The sequence below is a fragment of the Sarcophilus harrisii genome, chromosome 3 (assembly GCF_902635505.1).
Source record: "Sarcophilus harrisii chromosome 3, mSarHar1.11, whole genome shotgun sequence".
Taxonomy (NCBI): Eukaryota; Metazoa; Chordata; class Mammalia; order Dasyuromorphia; family Dasyuridae; genus Sarcophilus; species Sarcophilus harrisii.
In genome coordinates this window covers 184,997,221-185,018,213 of record NC_045428.1, presented here as the reverse complement: position 1 = coordinate 185,018,213, position 20,993 = coordinate 184,997,221, and positions in this window count along the sequence as shown.

The following is a 20,993-nucleotide window of genomic DNA, read 5'->3' as shown; positions in this document are numbered from 1 at the left end:
TGGCATCTAGTGGACATCTTTAAGATCGCAATATACTACATTAGTTAATGAAAGCAATTCTTTCACAACTGTGTTTTCCTATATTTGTGGTGGGGTTTGGAAATGTGTGTTTTTCCTGGCCCATCAATATAATCAAGTAAGACATAAATGAGTTGTTGTTGCTTAAATACTTCATTATTTTAGGAATATATTATTTCATCTGTATGAACTCCTTAATTAAGTACAGATTGCAGGTTGCATACCTTAATAAATAGTCTTTATGGATTGCTGGGAACCCTTGGTCTTCTGAAAATAAAAAAAATCTTGTATTCTACCTCTTATTGAGGAGACTCTCTGAATTTGGGTTTACTTGTTGTCTTTTTATAAAAAGCACACTTTCAAATATGAAAAAAGTTCCTGATGCCTTTTCATCTTGATATGATCTGTAAGAGGTTACTATAATGGAGGGTTATGTCCACACCATTATGAGGCATCTAGTTTTCATTTTTTTTATTTGATTTTGAATTTAAGAAAGAAAATTACCATTTCCAAACGTAATAGTACAGGAAAAAGATGATTGTATACGAAAGTACAAATCTATTATGTATACCTTGCTAATCCTTTTAAATATATTAATTTATCACATAAATTTTTTTTCCTTCTTATTTCTACCATTTTCCCTTGCCCTCAAGATGGTTATTATTAGACACAAATATATATATGTTTGTATGTGTATACACACATCTGTAAACATATGAGTATCTACATTTATATATAGACATATATATGCACACTGAAAAAGATATATATGTGTACATATATATTTACATAAATATAAGACATGTAAAATCATTCTATACATCTATTTATCAGTTCTTTCTCTGGATTCAGATAGCATCTTCATTCATGTGTCCTTTGTAGTTAATTTGGGTATTTATAATAATTAAAATAACAGTCATTCAAAGTTTCTTTTAAAAAGAAACTTTTTGTCACTACATATAATATTTTCTTGGTTCTACTTAATTTACTATTCATTATTTTATGCAAGTCTACTCATGTTTTTCTAATATGTTTGAACTCATTTTCTAAAACACAATAATAGTTCATCACAATTATACATCACAATTTCTTCAGCCATTTCCCAATTGATGAGTATCCTATAATTTCCAATTCTTTGCTGCCACAAAGAGAAATGCCATAAATAATATAAATATAAGAATATATAAACATATAAGAACATATAGTTTCTTTTTCTTTTTACCTAGTCATCTTGGAAAACAGACCTAAAAGTAGTGTTACTGGGTAATAGGATATAGGCAGTTTAATAACTCTTTTGGCATAATTCCAAATCTCTCTCCAAAATGGTTAGAACAGTTTACAATTCTATCAGTAATGAATTGGTCATAATTTTTTTCACATTCCCTCCAACATTTATCATTTAACCAATCTGACACACATAAAATGATATCTCAAGGTTATTTTAATTTGTATTTTATTAATCAATAATGATTTCAAGCATTTTTTTCATATGACAGTAAATTGTTTTAATTTGTTAATTGAAAAACTACCTGTTCATATCCTCTGACTATTTATTGATTGGGAAACGACTACTTGTATCATTTGAAAGATTTAACAGAGTTTTTTATATACTTGATACATGAGACCTTTATCTATGAATCTCTCCATAAAATTTTTCTCTAATTTTCTGCCTTCTTTCTGACTTGGATGCATTTGTTTTATTCATACAAAACTTTTCAAATTTAATATACTTAAAATTAAACATCTTATCTCTCATACTGAGTTTTTTATAATTTTGGTGATATACTCCCTATGTTTTTATGTACTCTCAGGTATTTTAAACAATTTAGAGTTATTTTAAGTGGAGTATCTCATATCTCTTCTTCTATGGCATTGTTTGTAATATAAAGAAATGATGGTAATTTGTTTGAATTTACTTTATATGCAGTTACATTGCTAAAGTTATTGTTTCAATTAACTGTTAAGTTGAGATTTTGTGATTTCCACATATATATCATATTGTCTGCAAAAAAGATATAGATTTATTACCTCATTCACTCTTCTGATTCCTTCTATTTCTTTTTCTTCTCTTATTGCTATTGTGAGGATTTCAAATATAATATTAAATAATATCAGTGATGGGACATCTTTGTTTCACACCTAATCTTACTGGAAAGGTGTCTGTCTTCCATATCTCAATTATAGAATGTCCATTACAAATAATGCTTGCTGACAGTTTCATGTAAATGATTTTTAAAAATCCATTTACATCCATGCTTTTAATTTTTTAATAGAACTGATTGGTGGACTTTTTCAAAAGCTTTTTCTGCTTGTATTGATATAATAATATCATTTTAAACTTTTATTACTGAAATTATTATGTTAATAGTTTTCCTTAAGTTAAATCATTTCTATATTTCTGATAGAAGTCTTCAATTCATATAAATTCAACAAACACCTTTAAGCATTTAATTTATGTAAGTTGTGATGCAAATATTGATACTTTATTATGTCAAGATCATAAACTTTATTGATATGAAAAACATTTCACTTATAGGAGTAGTTATAATTTCATGTATGATGTGTAACTATTATTATGACATTATATTTGTTGTGGGTAATCTCATGATGAGCACCTCTGAATTTTGATAAGTTACTATCATGCAATGACATAGTCATGTCAAAATTTCAAGTGTTTTCCTTTAAATACAAGTAAGCAATGTATGATACAGAATAATTTCAAAAGTTGGAATGAAAAATATTCCTTTACATACTGTTTTACATTGAATATTCATATTGATGATTTTTTAAAAATCAAAATGTTTTTTAAAATTTTAAAGGCCATCAACATGACTTTTTTCTCTCTCAAATAAAAATAGATAAAATTCTATTACTGTAGAATTTACAAGTCTTTTTGAAAGGTCAATTAAATTTATACTGAGTTATTCATTATATTTTAAAATTAATCTATTTATTCCAGAGTCACTTTGACTCAAAATATACTTTATTATGTTTTCTACCTCTCTAGGAATTATTTCAGTTACTAGCCCATTATTTCTCATTGTCAATGACATTCTGGGAAAACTTTCTGTGTCTGTGAGCACACTTCTTTCATTTCTTTTATTTCCTGTGTTTGTGTGTTTTCTTTCACCTTGTTCATCCCATCAGGATTTTTCTGTAGATATTATGTGTTTCAAGGGTTGATTCCTTTGTCCTCTTTAAATTACCTTTCATTGTTCTGTTTTTGTTAATCTGTTCTCTGTCATTTTAGTATAGCTAACTGATCCCAGGCAGTCTGACAATTCATCAGTGTTTCGTACCCTTTAATTACTTCTGTCTTCATCTTTAAAGAGAACTTAATATATCTACATCCATCTACTTGTTTTTTTCCAAATTTCTCATTGAGCAGTAGTATTGAAAGCATCAAAAAATGTCTTGCTCTAGACTTTAAGTCAGGAAGTCCTGTGTTTAAACCCCTCTTCCCAACCCACTCCCCCAATACTTATTGGCTATGTGACACTGAGCAAGTCAATCGACATATCTGTACCTCAATTTCCTCATTTATAAAACGAAACTATTGAAATTAGTGCAGGGATTGAGGTTCCTATGAACTTTATATCTACATTTAGATATGTGGTTGAATAGTATAAAAAAGTATTGTTGAAAAGATGTCAATCTGAGGCTAAAGTACTTAGGATGAGCTTCTGAGTTTCTGTGGGAGGTGATACTTGAAAGATCTTAAAAGGAAGTTAGAAGTTATAAGTGGATGACATGAGTAGGAAATACATTATAAACATGGGGCATTGTCTTTGTGAAGGCAAAGAAATGGAAGGTAAAATTTTGAGATGAAAATTGTTATGGTAAATACAATAAATAAATATTTTTGATTGATTAATTCACGAAAAGGGAAAGGCAAAGTATTGATGTAATAAGTTAATACTGTCACTGTGGTACATATTTGTGGATATTTTTTTCCAGGAGGGTTATTTTGTTCCCTAAGAGTTCATCATTGCTCCTGGATATCATTACCTCCCTTTTCTATAGTATTGGGATGACAATACCTGAGTACCTGAATACTATTGACAATAATAGCTGAAACTATGAAAGTCTTTTGTTATACTGTAGGAAAGTACTTACAGAAAATTCAAAGTGAAAGGAAAGGAAGGAGGAAGAAGAGGAAGAGAAGAAACAGTAAGCAATGACAATTATAGGATAAAAGACATAAAAATAGCTAGTGAAAGAAGCAGATTTTTTTCTTAAAGAAAGTTGTGAGTGAAAAATGTAATGCTGGTGTATTTCGATAGTAAACATTCATTCCTGACTTCTCATGTAGCATACCTATACTGAGTTCTAAGTATATAAATCACTAGAAAAGGCACTTAGGAAAAGGTACAAAATATATAATATGTGTTCTGAAACAGCTAAACATCTATTTGATGACATTAGATCTATAAAGAGTAGCATGTAGTAATTCTCAAAGAGTTCAAAGGAAGGAGAGATCATTATGAGTTAATGTGGTCAAGAAAGGCCTCATGATGACTAACTGTAATCTGGGTTGAAAGTCTTGATCATTTGTGGGAATTATTTGCTTCTTCATTGCAGGGAAGGATACTGTCTCAATAATATGTGAAGAACAGAATTGGTAAAGAAAAAAATAGCTTGGGGAAAAATATTTTTGCCTCCTGATTTAAGAAATGACATACATTGGTTCCATGCACTCTTTGTGGAGAAACACAGAATAAGAGAAATAAAAGCTTGAGAAAGGACATATGCAGAGGAATTGACACATCAGCATATTCCTGATTTCTATTTTGCCTCTTTTAGAGACTTCAGGAAATTTCTTCTTGGTATGAGACAAAACTTTATTTAGTTGAAATATCTCACTTCCATAGAATAGTAGGGAGAAAGGGAGAAAGAGAGGTGGGTGGAAGGGGAGGGGAAGGGAGAGGAAAAAAGAGAGGCAGAGAGACAGAAGACAGAGGGAAAGAAAAAGACAGACAGAAAAATAGAAAGGACAGACAGAGGGACAAAGAGAAAGACACAAAGACAGAAACAGAAACAGACAGAGACAGAGACACACAGAGAGAGGGAGAAAGAAAGAGATAGAGAGAAATGACAAATGACATTTGGTAATAAGGAAGCAGCTGGTGGTTTTCTATAGTCATTTGTCTTATTTATTATATTTAAAGGGGAGAAAAGAAATAAGTAGGTATAATTCTAATCCAAAACACATCCACTTGAAGGGACTGGGGTGACAAGCCAAGAGGTCCCAATGTTTGTATCCCTTCTAAATAGAAATTGAAGTCTGTCTTAAAGAGAAGTGCAAAAGATTACAGCAGTATCTATTCATATTTCCTTGTGAGAAAAATTTAAACAATCTATATGGACAAAATTGACATAGGGCAGAATTTTTTGAAGAACGGATTGGATTTGAATCAGTTCATAGTTTAAATCATATGATTTAAACCTGGAATATTAGAGATCATCTAAAACAACCCTATTGTTTTCCATTTAAAGAAATTGAGTCTCATCTAAGAACTTTAAGCTGTGAATTATACTCCTGTTTCCTGTAACGTCTCTGACTCTGTCTTTCTGTGTCTCTGTCTCTGAGTCTCTTTCTATGTCCCTCTCTCTCTAAATCTACTAACTTTCACTTTGTACTGAATAGTCTAAACCAGTTCTAGGCATGACTTCCTTGGAAGTAGATTTATTTATATAAATCAGATTTATAGGTCAGATTTATAGCTGATCTAAAATACTGGAAGTACTGGCCTTTAAAATTTCATACTTTTAAATCAAGACTACCCAGAAGACATTAATGACCCTGAGAACTCTGTGGTGATCAGATTACATCTGGTCCTCACCAGTATTCTAAGTCATCAACTGGCAATCTATGTCAAGAAGCATTGCATAGAACTTTCTAAGGAATTATCTAAATTTTATGATAGTAGGGGTAGGAGGGAAGAGAAAGAAATGAGTAGTCAAGATCCTAAGAGACAAATTTAGATAACATAGCAAGGTATTGAGTGTTCATTAACACTGATTCAGTGATTTGTCTGCATCTGTCATTAGACCATAAGGAATCATGTCAAATAAGTTGGAAAAATATTCATTTCTAGAGTTGATGAATCAAATTAAAACCTGTCTTAACTAGACTAGTAATGTAAAGATCTTTTATTCCCTAATTGATTTCTATTATTTAAAGTTTCAGAGACCATTTTTGGCTATGTTTGACAAATTCAATTTCTTTTCATCTTGATAGCAAGGATAACATTCCATTTTCTATTGCATTGTTGCATAGAGGCATGACACTATCACAAAAGAGAGATGTGATTATAGGCATCTTGATTTTTTTTTAAGCAAATATCATCATTCACCAATTCACAATCCAAATTGTTCAAACAAGTCTTGTGGAACTTAACACAAGCAAAGCATTTTTACCTTCATGTTTCAATGTCAGTATCAAAGTATCACTTCAGTTGATCACCATAAGAAAAGGAAATGTAGAATAGTGAGCATTGTTCTGACCATTAGTATCAGTGCACATGTTTCATGGTATATGTTATTTGTGATATTATGTATTATTATTTGCAATAGCATGTCTTTATTGCTTTCCCTGAAGGAATAACATACTCAGAAGCAGTGTTCAAGACAAAAATGAAAATAAATGAAAAGATTAAAAGTCACAAAGTCTGTTCATATTCCTTATTAATAGATTTTAAAAATTACTTCTCAGCAAAGTGGGGTACTAGATTAAAGTCAGTAAGCCCCATCTCAACCAGTAATAAATAAGAAAATCTTTGAAAAGTCACTCAGCCTTTCTGAGCCTCATTTCCTCACCTATAAAATGGTGATAAAAAATAATTGGATTTCCTACCTTATGGATTTGTGATTATATGTGTGCAAGCATTTTGAAGTCTTATGCTGACATGAGGTATACCATTATTCTTATTTTGTTGTTATTATTAATTGATTTAGTAGCATGTCACTTTTAGTCTTTCTTTGTAGGAAAAAAAGAAACTAGGTCTTACAGAAAAGAAATAACCAAAGTTATTGCAAACAAAGTGCAATAATTCAAATTCTAAACTTAATAATCAATGTTTCTAAGCAGTCTAGAAAGAGAAAAAAGCAGAGTAAGATACAGGAATTTCCAAGATATATCAAGGGTAGAGGATAAATAATTTGTCTAACAGAGATAGATGGTTTATATTGTCTTGTAAAGAAAAAAAATTTGGATGCAGATTATGGATTGTGCTTCATTGTGATCTTTTTGGCATGTCCTTACAACATAATATCTATTACATAGGAAAAAAAATTTAAAAATATTTGTTGATATTGAATGCTGTATAATGATCAAATTTGGACCTGGAGAAAATTATCAAAATATACAATCAGTTCTTCATTAAAGGATGTGGAAGATCACATATATAGTTAGATATGGTTCATTAGTTGGCTATTTATAACTGTTTTTCCCCTCATTAAAACAATGTTTTAGAAGATCGAGCCTATATAGCAAAGTAAAAGAAGCACCCAGCCAAGCTCTCCCAATGTACCTTTTCAAACAATTATAAAATAATACCGCAAATTGAATTCTGGAGTGGTAAGCCAACACAAGGTTAGTGTGAGCCATACTTTTAATTTAAGACAATTTAAGAGGTTGAGAGTGTGATGTAGGAGTGGAGGTTTGTCTGAAGCCCCCATGTATGCAATATCAATGATACTATTACTAGATGGCAATAGAAGCATCAGCAGCAGTCTTAGGAAATTCTCAAGCCAGATATAGTAAGGGGACCTAGAAATTGTTCAGAAAGAGATTACAAGGAATGCCTGTGCCAGGACTGAACAGTTTAAACCTACTTCTGGGTCACAGTTCAAAAACAGAAAAAAAAAAAAAAACCTACTTTCAATCACAAGGAACAGCAGTAACCAAACTGCTTCCTAGATCACACTAGTACTAAAAACTTCCAAACCCTTTAGAATTAGCTATGAAAATATCAGTGAGAAAAAAGTCTAAAACTTAGGGAAGTGTCCCTACCTTGTTTTATGCCAGGAATAAAGCCAATTTTAACACAAAGTTCAAAATCAAAGGATAGTCTGGGAATATGAATAAACAAACAGAAAAAGGAAATGGCATTAAAAAAAACTATTATGGAGGGGCAGAGTAAAGGAAAGGACTGGTGTGAACTATTCAAAATCCCCCTCCAAACAATATTAAAATAATGATCTAAAAAGAATTTTGAAGTGGCAGAACCAACAAAAGTCTAAGAAAACTTATAAAGTCAGGAAAGGTCTGACTGACTGGGGTGGAAATGGAACACAGTCTATCACAGGCTGCACTCTGGCAAGACAGCTGTGGATCAGAGAATGATAATTGAATCAAGGGCTTTCAGAGTTCTCAATTCACAAACAATAAGGGAGTTGGAGGATTACAGAAGACCATTTCTTGGTAATGGATGCAGAACTTTGTTGTATTGAACACATGCATTCCAGATCATAGTCCCAGGTTGAGAAGAAGCACTAACAGGAGCTTTGTTGCGGCTCACAGTTTCAGAGTAGAAAAGAGTGCTTCTCATCACTCACAGAATAGAGCAGAGAGCAGGAGAACAGTGGACACATCTCTGGATCATAATATCTTGGGAAAAAATGAACATTTACAGACCCCTACAACTAGCTCTAAGAGCAGCAGCAATGAAAAACCTGAAATTTGGGACAATGCTCCTTCATACTGGAAGTAGAACCCAACTTTAACGTAAAGTTAAAAATCAAGAAATAGGATGGAAAAAGGAGCAAACAACAACAAGGGAAACTGGTTTCAACCAAAAATGAATCCCTAAAGAGTTCAAAAAATATTTTAAAAATCAAATAAGGAAGGAAGAAAAATATTAAAGAAAAATGAAAGTGATGCAAGAAAATCATGGAAAAAAAGAGTCAATAGCTTAGTAGAAGAGACCATAAAAATACTAAAGAACATTACACCTTAAAAAACAAAATAAGCCAAAAAGCCATAGATCTACTGAGGAGAAATTCTTTAAAAATATAATTGGTCCGTACACCAAGATAAGGTCAAAATGGGTTCATGATCTAGGCATAAAGAATGAGATTATAAGTAAATTGGAAGAGCATAGGATAGTTTACCTCTCAAGAGGGAGGAATTTATTACCAAAGAAGAACTAGAGATCACTATTGACTACAAAATAGAAATTTTTGATTATATCAAATTTAAAAATTTTTGTACAAATGAAACTAATACAGGTAAGATTAGAAGTGAAACAATAAACTGGGAAAACATTTTTACAGTCAAATGTTCTGATAAAGGACTCATTTCCAAAATATTTAGAGAATTGACTTTAATTTATAAGAAATCAAGCTATTCTCCAATTGATAAATGGTCAAAGAATATAAACAGACAATTTTCAGATGATGAAATTGAAACTATTACCACTCATATGAAAGAGTGTTCCAAATCACTATTGATCAGAGAAATGCAAATTAAGACAACTCTGAGATACCACTACACACATGTCAGATTGGCTAGAATGACAGGGAAAGATAACGCGGAATGTTGGAGGGGATATGGGAAAACAGGGACACTGATACATTGTTGGTGGAATTGTGAACACATCCAGGTATTCTGGAGAGCAATTTGGAACTATGCTCAAAAAGTTATCAAACTGTGCATACCCTTTGATCCAGCAGTGTTTCTACTGGGCTTTTACCCCAAAGAGATACTAAAGAAGGGAAAGGGACCTGTATGTGACAAAATGTTTGTGGCAGCCCTGTTTGTAGTGGCTAGAAACTGGAAAATGAATGGATGCCCATCAATTGGAGAATGGTTGAGTAAATTGTGGTATATGAATGTTATGGAATATTATTGTTCTGTAAGAAATGACCAGCAGGATGAATACAGAGAGGCTTGGAGAGACTTACATGAACTGATGCTGACTGAAATGAGCCAAACCAGGAGATCATTATATACCTCAACAACGATACTGTATGAGGATGTATTCTGATGGAAGTGGATTTCTTCCACAAAGAGAAGATCTAACTTAGTTTCAATTGATCAAGGATGGACAGAAGCAGCTCCACCCAAAGAAAGAATACTAGGAAATGAATGTAAACTGCTTGCATTTTTGTTCTTCTTCCCAAGTTATTTATACCTTCTAAATCCAATTCTTTCTGAGCAACAAGAGAACTGTTAGGTTCTGCATACATATATTGTATCCAAGATCTACTGTAACCTATTTAACATGTATAGGACTGCTTGCCATCTGGGGGAGGGGATGGAGGGAGGGAGGGGAAAAATCAGAACAGAAGTGAGTGCAAGGGATAATGTTGTAAAAAATTACCCTGGCATGGGTTCTGTCAATAAAAAGTTATTAAAAGAAAAACCAATGCATTAGTGTCCCAATTTTCCCATATGCCCTCCAACATTTGTCATTATCTTTTCTTGCATGATTTGTTTTTTTAACTCAATACTTCTAAGTTTGTCTAAGTTTAGAAAATGTTATACGAATAAAGCAAGTCAGATAATGTTCAAAAAATATATATAATTGGTCAAAGGCAAAAGGAGTCGCAAAAATTCACTAAAGAAAATAACTTTTTAATAAGTAGAATTGACCAAATAAAAAGATGCAAAATCTGTAATGAAGAAAATAATTCTTCAATATTAGAATTGAGTAATTGGAAGCTAATGACTTTATGAGATATCATGAAAGAGTTAAAACAAAATGAAAAAATTTAAAAATAGAATAAAATGTGATGATTTTCATGGAAAAAGCAACTGGTTTGGAAAATAGATAAAGGAGAGATAATTTAAGAATTATTGGACTACCTGAAAGTCATGATCAGAAAAATAGTCTACACCTAGTTTTTCAAGAAATTGCCAAAGAAAACTGCCTTGACTTCCCAGAATCAGAAGGTAACAAACACATAAATTCAAAGATTACAAAAGTTTCCTCCTGAAAGAAATAACAAAATGAAAACTCCTGGGAACATTATAGCCGAATTCCAGAACTCCTCTGTCAAAGAGAAAAGATTGCAAGCAGCCAGAAAGAAAGAAAAAATCAAGTATTATGGAGCAAATGAGATTTAGGAGCTTTTACAATAAAGAGGTTGGACATTATGTTATTATAAAGGACAAAGAAGTTAGGATTCCAACCATGAATCACCTACCCAACAAAACCAAATATATTGCTTCAAAAGACTTTCAAATAATACTGATTAAAAGACCAGAGATGAATAAAAAAAATTGACTTTCAAATGCAAAACTCAAGAGAAGCATAAAAAAGTAAACAACAAAGAGAAATCATAAGAGAATTAATAAGATTAAACAGTTGACATTCCTAGAAAGGCAGATATTTTTAACTCCTGACAATTTTATGATTAATAGAGCAGATAGAATGAGCATACTAAAAGCATGGATTCTAGTTGACTATTATGGAATAATATCAAAATAATAAAATTAATGGGGGAGAAAGAGGTATGCATTAAAAGAAAGGGGATGGAAGAGATATATTGGGGTAGTTTTTTCACATAAAAAAGTTTCCAAAGAGCTATTTGCAGAAAGATAGCAGTGGTAGTAGACTATAGTGGATCCTACTCTCATCAGATTTGACTCAAAGAGGGAATGACCTATCTAGTCAACTGGGTATAGAAATTTCTTACTCTACAGAAAAGTAGAAGGGGAAAAGAAGAAGAAAAGAGAAGATGATAGAAGAGAAAAAAACATTTTTGAGAAGGGATGGGAGAAAAAAATCAGAGAGGGAAAAGGAAATAGGATGGAAGGAAATACACAGTTTGTAAACATAACTTTGAATATAAATGGAATAAGCTTACCTTATATAACAGAAATGATAGGAAAATGGGTTAAAAACCCAAATCCTATAATAAGTTGTTAGTATAGGTAAGGGACTAGAACTAAATATTTTGTGCTTTGGTAGAAGTAAAAACAAAACAAACAAACAAACAAAAACCAAATCATCATCTCAGACAAAACAAATTCAAAACAAGATATAATTGAAAGAGATAAACAAAGAAACTGTATTTTGATAAAAATTAGTATAAACAATGAAGTAATATTAATATTAAATACATTAAATACAATCGAAAGTAAAAAAAAATACCATGGAACAAATAAATAAAAATAGGAACTAGTGAGAAGTCTGTTATTGGTCAGAACCAAATCTAGATCAGGAACCTGAAAAGCTCAGATCATGCAGACTGTGAGATGACTTTTTCCCAGACCATATTGGAAGCACTGAAAGCTTGAAAGCACATACCCTGAATGGTACCTCAGAACCTAAAATAAGACAGCACTTAATACTCTAAGAAAGCAGCATCAGGACCAGCCCAACTTTCCTTCCAGTAATAGACAAACCTTGAACCTAAGATAAGCTTGAAGTAAGTAAGGCAATAAGCAGGAAGAAAAATTTTTTTAAAAATCACACTATTAAAAAAAAAAAACTATTATGGGGATATGAGTGTTCAAGAAATAAAGCCACAAGAAAAGAATGACTTCAAAACAGTTACAGAAAGTCTCAAAGTAAAACAGAGCTTGGTCACAAGTTCAACCAGAGTTTCTGGAAGCAATAAAGTGAGAGTTAAAAAGAGCCATATATTTTTGTAAATGAAATATAAGCTTCTATTGGAACAAACTGGAAAACAAATGAGAACTATCTAAAGAAGGAATTGGAAAGGAAATTAACAGCTCAGCACAAAAGGAATAAAATCTTATGCGAGAAACAAATTTCCTAAAAATCATCATGGACAACATAAATCAATAACTCCATGAGATGACAAAGATATTAAAATAATTTTTTAAGTTTTATTTTTTTAAAATCTATGTTATAACAAAATCAACTTACCTAGAAAACAAAGTAGGTAGGGAAAATTTATGAACTATATAAATTGTCCAAATATCGTGTTTCAAGAATCTTAAAAGGCAAAGAGAAAACAGAAGAAACTACAGGTCATCTTCAGAAAGAACCTTCCAAAGTGAAAACTTGAAGGAACATTATGATCAAAATTCATAGCTACAAAGTAAAAAAAGAAGGAAAAAAAATACTGTTACATAATCAGGCAAAAAAAATACAAGTACTGAGGGACCATAATGTGGATCTAACATGATTTAGCAGCCACCACTTTAAAAGAGAAGAGACTTTTAAATATGATATTCCAGAAATAAAGGATATAAGATTGCTATCAAGAATAATTTGCCAAGCAAAACTGAGTGCAATATTATAGGCAAAAACTTTCCTTTTGAGAACTTTGAAGAATTTCAAATGAAAACACCAGAGCTATAGAGAAACTTTGCATTTCAAACAGTAAAGAGAAACATAAAGAGGTAAGTATGAAAGAATAAATGTAAAGGACTGAACAAAAATAAATTCTAATATGGGAAAAGGATGTTTTCCCAATGAATACACATCAAAAGGGTTTGGGATTCATGCCTTTATGCTTTGTGATTTTTAAAAAAAGACTATAAGTTAAGAGGAATAAAAAATGACCAACAACTATTCTGGAGGACTAATAATGATTAATAATTGTCTACCTAGCAGAGACAAAAGATTCAGTGTGCAGAAAGAGAAATTTTGGACATGGATAATATGGAAATCTATTTTACTTGACTACACATACAGTACTGGTATCTTTATTTTTATGCTTATATTGCTTTACAACCTCTTAATGGGCCATAGTATAAAAAATGTCTAATGTTATTAATAGATCACTAACTTTTCTTTATACTGCATTAAGGCTCTTACCTTCTACTGAATGTGCTGCTACTGGAGATGTCTAATTGCAAGGTTTCCTGTCTGTTTAATCAGAATAAATGCATACATACATGTAAATGTATGTGCCTATATATGTACATACACATATACACATAAATATGTATATACATATATACATATAATATACATAAATATACATATATATGTATGGGTATAGACACAGATATATTCTAATTTGAAAGATGAATTAATGTATTTGCTTTTTTGCCCTTATTATTCCTTATAAGACCACAGACTGAGTTCAAAACTTGATCAAGATTCTGAACCAGTCATCTTAACTGTAGCTATTTATTGACTTATCTATGGTGACAAATGAAGAAATTTGTTACAGAACAGTTTCACTGCTATTAATTAGCAATAAAATTCAGACAGACAATAAGTAGTGGCAATTTGGGATTGGGAAAGAAAAAGCAGCATAGTCTGCCTTATTGACTCATATATTCTTTTGACATCTGGAAAAGCAAGTCAGGAACAGAATAAACCCTAACAATGTTTTTTTTTTGTTTGTTTGTTTTTGTTTTTGTTTTTTTAATAATTAACATTCTTTCAGTATGGAAGTTTTTTTCTGTTTGTTTTTCCTTCCTGATTTAGCGTGCTTACTTGACTTACTTGACTTTGAAAAGCTTAGTCTCAGAAGGGACTTCATTAAACTTCTCATCCAGTCTATACTTGAACAAATCATCAAACATTTATTATAGCTTATTGTATGTGAAGCATCATCCTAGGCACTGAAGATCCCCCAAAAGGCAAAAAACAAAACAAAACAAAACAAAAAACATTGCTTTCAAAAAAGTCATAGAATAATGAAGGAGGCAACATGCAGACAATTATATGTAGTCAGGATAAATACTAAGTCAAGATAATTAATAGAAGGAATCCTGCCTGTATTATGCCTAATAAAGTATGATCCAGTCTTTTCATGAAGACCTCAGGAGAGAAAGAGATGGTCAAGGATGGAGTCTCTCATTGCCAATCCTCTCAACCCTTAAATAACTCAGTATGATTACATCATTACAGCACACTAAGTATGTGCCAACTAGAGTGATTACATCATTACAGCACAATAAGTATGTGCAAATTAGAGAACCATTATCTCATCAATCACACTGAGTAAGTGCTAAGTATAAGCACCTACTCTAAGTATCCCTTGCTTCAAGTAGAACACAGGAAGTCCCTGACTTCTCAGGAAGGGACATAGGGCACCAAAGGGAAATGAGGAGCCAAACCAGATATTGTTAGCAGGTTTCCTCTGGACTGAAGGGTCTTATACCTTACCCAGAGTTCCTCCACTATCTGTGGCCCTCCACACCCTTAACATACCCCTTTACTTTGGAAATCTTTACTTGTCAATGGACATTTTATCATATCAAATTTGAACTTGCCTTTAAAATTCTACCCATTTCTCTTAGTTACTTTGGCATAGTAAAACTGCCCTCTGAAGCAAAATTGATAACAACAGCTTAGCTAGCTGCTATGTGAGATTATGGTTGGGGTGATGGGATTGGGTATTGGGTGGGAGGGTGAGACATAGTGGGAAGATTCTGTTCTTATTTTATGTAACTGCCAATAATCTATCCCTCATCCCAGATTCATCATAATCTTTGATTGATAAAGCAATATTCAGCATTCAATATTTCTTAGGAAATATTCTATATTTAAATTTCCCAGTATGTCTGAAGACAATCCAGGAGATCAGGGACCATTTATTCATTTGATACCACTAGTGAAATGTTTTGAAAACAATGGATTCATAATACTTTTGTTTTACTGAATTTTTGAATTTTGAATTTACTGAATTTTAAAGAGAAATTTCTCTAAGAGAAAAATGTAATGAAATACTCCCTGGGTGTAGTGTCCTTCTGGAGGTCTCTGTTCAGGAGCCAAAATGTAGTACTTTCTAGAGCCCCCAAAATTGGGGTGCCAAATATAACATCCAGACTAGCTCTTTGGAGGATCTTGGGACCAGCCTTGGTCTTAGTAGAGGAGTGAAGGAGACAGGAGACCCACAAGAATGGTCAAAGATGAAGTGTCCTTATTTCAAGTCTTCTCAGCCCTTAAATACCTTGGTATTATTACATCATTACAACACACTAAGTATGTGCCAACTAGAGAACCATTATATCATCACATCATACTGAGCAAGTACTAACTATAAGCATCCTGCTATTGATATGTAAATGTCTCTCTTTACTGTAAATATCCTTTAAATAATTATTACTGTAACTATCCTTTTCATCTGAAAGGAAGGAATTTGGCAATGGTAGGAAATTGCAGGGAGGAGGTTTATTTAATAAGAAACTTCCCCATCTAAGGCTTCCCAGGATCTTCAAAATTAGTTTAGACTGTATCACCTAAAGAACTTCCTATCTAGAGTTGATCCCCTAATGAATCAAGTATAGCAAGTCTATATTCTTGCAGCATAAAACAATTTCTGATTATAAAGGGAAGTTCTTTTTATATATTTAAAACATGATTTAAAAAATGAAAACTATAAGACTCATCATTTCAAAGAAACTTATCCTGGAATGATTTCACTTTGGTTCAAAGCCAAGTATTCCTGAGCTTCACCCTTAATGGTAAGTAATGAGAAATGCTTTCTTCAATCTAAGAGTAATGGTTTGTTGCTTTTTTCTTAACTCACACAATTGCTGTCATCTTTTCTCCATTAAGATTTTGAAGAAATGTCTTCAAGGTTTTTAGTGTTAATTTTAAATGATCTTTATGCTTTATAATTAAAAAGAAAAAAAAATCATAGTTCTCCCAAATGCCTCAGAGATTGACTCTAATATTACCTGTGACACAAAGTTCACAAGAAAAGATTACCTAGTCCTAGGAAGATGCCTTATACTCTATTCTAAGTTAAGTCTTATTAGAACAAACTTCTCTATTTTCTTACTTATAGTGTTAACTCTGTGGTCAGACACTGCTTTCATTTGCAGGCTCTCTGTTTCTCTTTCTGTTTTATCTCTGTTTCTCTTTCCAGGGGTGACTTACATAAGTAGTGGCAAAGTTAATTGGAACACATATTTGCTTAATATTGCTCTCTTTATTTAGTAATTCCTTCCTGCAGTAAATGACTATTGCTATAAGCAAGTGTCTGTAATATATATTTATGAGAAAGATTAAGAGGGAAGGAAATTATTTAAAATAAATTTAAAAGTAGCAACAGGAGGGCAGCTAATTGGTACAGTGGATAGAGGGCAAGCCCTGAAGTCAGGAGGACTTGAGTTCAAATTTGGCCTCAGATACTTAACACTTCCTAATTGTGTGACCCTGGGCAAGTCACTTAACCCTAATTTCCTCAGCAAAAGAAAAAAAAATAGCAACAGATATTTGAGTGTCTTTGGTTTAATAAGCTTTCTTATGCTGGGGACCAGAAATACTTTAAAAAAGTATTTTGATAACATTAATTAAAATATTTTGATAGATATATTGATAATCAATATTATTGATTTTTAAAATAACGTTTAATTTCATGGATTTGAAAAATATTATTCTAAGAAGATTAGAATTAACCAAAAGATCAAATTGGTACATCACACAAAATAGATTAAGAAAGGAAAGGATTAAGGAAAGAGATGAATGATTACTAATTATTAAAAGAAAAAAAAGTGAATGTGGGGAATTGGAGAGGAAGGAAATAATACTGTATAACTACTTAGAGAAATTAGTAAAATATAGCTTAGTAGAAAGGATGAGAAGAGCTGGTAGCAAATAGCCAAGTCTTCTTTTAATTTAAACATTTGGGAAACACAAGGCACCATATGTGCCTTGAGGCATATCCTCTTTTAGTACATATATTAACTATAGTTCATGTTTCACTTTTCTTGCTTTTTTTTCTTCTATGATTAGAGAAAAGGTGATAGCAAGGAAGAGAAATATGAAAATAAAATTTAGCTTAAATATGGTTTTGCACATAGCTATCTAATTGAGTGGTTAGTCACCTACTAATTTACCCTAATTGATATTGCTTTCTATAAATTCTATAAATTCGCGCATGGTCAGCTAGATTAGGGTTTTGTCTATCATTTAAGGAACAAAAACAAAATAGCATAAACTTTAAACTGTATTTTGATCACATTAATGTCCCTCTCACTTTCTTGTAGACGTTTTCCAAATTGGTCTAAAATAAGAATACAAACTTCAGTAATTCAATTTTTTTAAGCAACCATGTTTTTAGTATCCCCTACCAGCAAAAATCCCATCAAATTATTGTGGATGAATAAGGCATAGAATGAGAATGAAATGTTCCAATGATATTCATTGGAGAATCCCACTTCACCACCATGTATGTAATCAACTCACCCCATCCCAATTTTAGCTAGACTGTTGAATGTTAATTGGTGTAGGCTAATAAAATGCAGTAAAAATATAATCAGTTTTCTTTTTAAATATAAAATTGTAGCTTCTATGTATGTTTTTGCCTCAAGCAAAAAATATATGTATATCTATATCTATATATATACAAATACATAGGAATATTTATACATAAGAACTATTTCTCCCACATATTTTCATCTCATTGAACAAAACAAAAGGAGTGAGGGTTGACATTAATTAGTCGTAAGTTACAAAAATGGTTAAATGGCCCCAAGTGATGAAAATTTTATACTCAGGGAATTCTGACTACATTTTCTCTGTCACTAACGTCACATGTTATACAGAGCAACCCTGAACTGTCCTCTATTTCCATTAGACTTGGTTTAATTCAATAAAAATTTATTAAAGCTTTAACTGTATTCCTCTGGAACTGTAGTTCATGATCCTGAAATTAATACTTCCAGTTTTGTCAATTGTAGGTGTATATAGGTTTTGGGTAATGTGACTTCAACATTCTCAAATTAATAAGAACACAAATCTAGACAATTTTAACAACTTCCTCTCCATCTTTAAGTATGCCCCATTTCCGCAATTTACCTGAAAGCAACCTTACCTTCCTCCCTCTTTGAAACATAATCAAATTTAAAGTGCTTTCTCCATCCCAACTGTAAATCACCAGGCATTTTTCTGCCCTGGGATAAACTTCACAAAGTTTTAGGGAAAGTTCACAAAACTTTGGGCAAATATTTGGAAAACCACTCCCAATTTTACTTTAAGACATATTTAATTGTAGACTATATAGACCCAAGACCCAAGACATATTTTGTCCACTTTATGTGGGGTGGGAAGAAAAGGAACTTTACTTAAGGTGCCATAGCCCTTGGGGAAAATGATAGCCTTCTGGGAGGATCAGTGGATAGAGCACCAGGCCTGGAAGACCTGAGTTCAAATCTGACCTCAGACACATATTAGCTGTGTCACCCTGGACACGTCACTTAAACCTGTCTGTCTCACTTTCTTCATTGCTAAAACAAAATTAAAATCCCAATATTGTTATTTCTTCAGATATTTTTCTTTCAATGTAACTGGGGAACTGGCAATAAATTTTGCACTTTTTTGATGGGTACAAAAGCAACTAGAAGAATTTCTCCATCTAGGAAAATGGTATTTAGTTTGGACTATTTTTCAGTCATTTATGTCTGATTCTTTGTGATCCCATTTGGGTTTTTCTTGGCAAAGATACTGGGGTGCTTTGCTATTTCCTCCTCTAGCTTCTTTTACAAATGAGGAAACTGATGCAAATAGGGTTAAGTAATTTCCCAAAAATCATATACCTAGTGTCAAGCCAACTGTGAATTCAGAAATGTGTACCTGAGTACACATAGTGTATATGTGTACCATCTATTTGAATTACAATAAAAGCCATTTCTTCCTGGACATTTATATTGAAGCGAATACTGCAACTATTGTATACCTGGCTGAATCTCTAGTCTCTTCTATACCAACATACCACCCTCAAAGCAAAATTCATTAACAAGTATTCTATATCTTACATGTTATCATAAGTCTTGAGGGTTATTTAAAAGCTGACCCAGGCTAAGCATTGTTCTAAATGATCCACCCTGTTCAACCCCACTAAAAAAAATCATTTTGTCTTTTTTTATTGTAGAGCATTAAAATATTAAATAATACATTGTACAGTAAGACTTTGACACTTATGGGAATATATGTCTAACAGTCACACAAGCTGAAGAAAACATGGATGGTTTATGATTTGCATCTTTGGAGGGAATTTCTTAGACTGATGAGATCTTGAAATTATAGCACAATGGAAAGAACACTGACACAGGTTTCTCATTTTTCAAATTAAGAGGCTGATGTCCATTCTAACTCTTAATCATTTTTCCTATGATCCATCTAATCAATCAAATATTTTCATTAGCTGATGACAAAATCTAAAAGAACCTTAGGACAAAAACTGTATGTACTCCAAAATTAATATTATCTCATTAATTTTTATAACAATCACCTTATTTGCAAAATGTAGAAGGCTATATAGTTTCTATGATTTTCTGTGGTAGTTTATATGACATGATCTTGCTGAATTTGAGGCATACCAGGTGTTCCTGGAATTCCTGGTGTGAAAACCAAAAAACAAATTCTATTTTCATTTTGGTCTTTAAAAATTATTATTTGATTAAACAGATTATATAGTTATATTTAGGAAACCAGGAATTTATATTTTTATTTACCCAAAACCTCCCAAATTATCAAAATTAAGTTGGAAAACCAGAAGGCTGTACTCTGTGAATGCTATCTATGCTATTGCTCTTATGGTGCAATACTATGGAAATTGAACAACAATAGTAATTGTTGCCACATCAAGTTATGATCCTTATAATAATAACAATGATAATTAATAGTTTTCTGCCAATTGATTAGGGATTTTAAAACAAAGAAAAAGAGCCTTAAACTCATTTAATCCAAATACAAGAATTATAAATACAAAATGATATAATGGAAAAAACTGATGATACATGATATGACCACCTCATCACTGTCCATCTCAATTTTATTCCTGATTCTTAGAGAGGGATAAGCATAGGTGAAGGCCTTAGGCAGACTTGTTCAGAACTTTGCTGACTTATTCTGATGGTATCAAAGTTTTAAGGGTAGTAGTGTTATGCTCAAGAGTAGAAAGGAAGTAAGAGTCTTTATAACTATCATTCCAGGGAGAGAAAATTACAGGTACCTTTAAATATATTAACATATATATTTAGAGGAACCTGCGATATTTACATCAATCTATCTATAGAAATATATAATATACATATTTCTATAGATAGATGTCGATAGAAATTTTTTTGGTGGCAGAAGTTTCACATT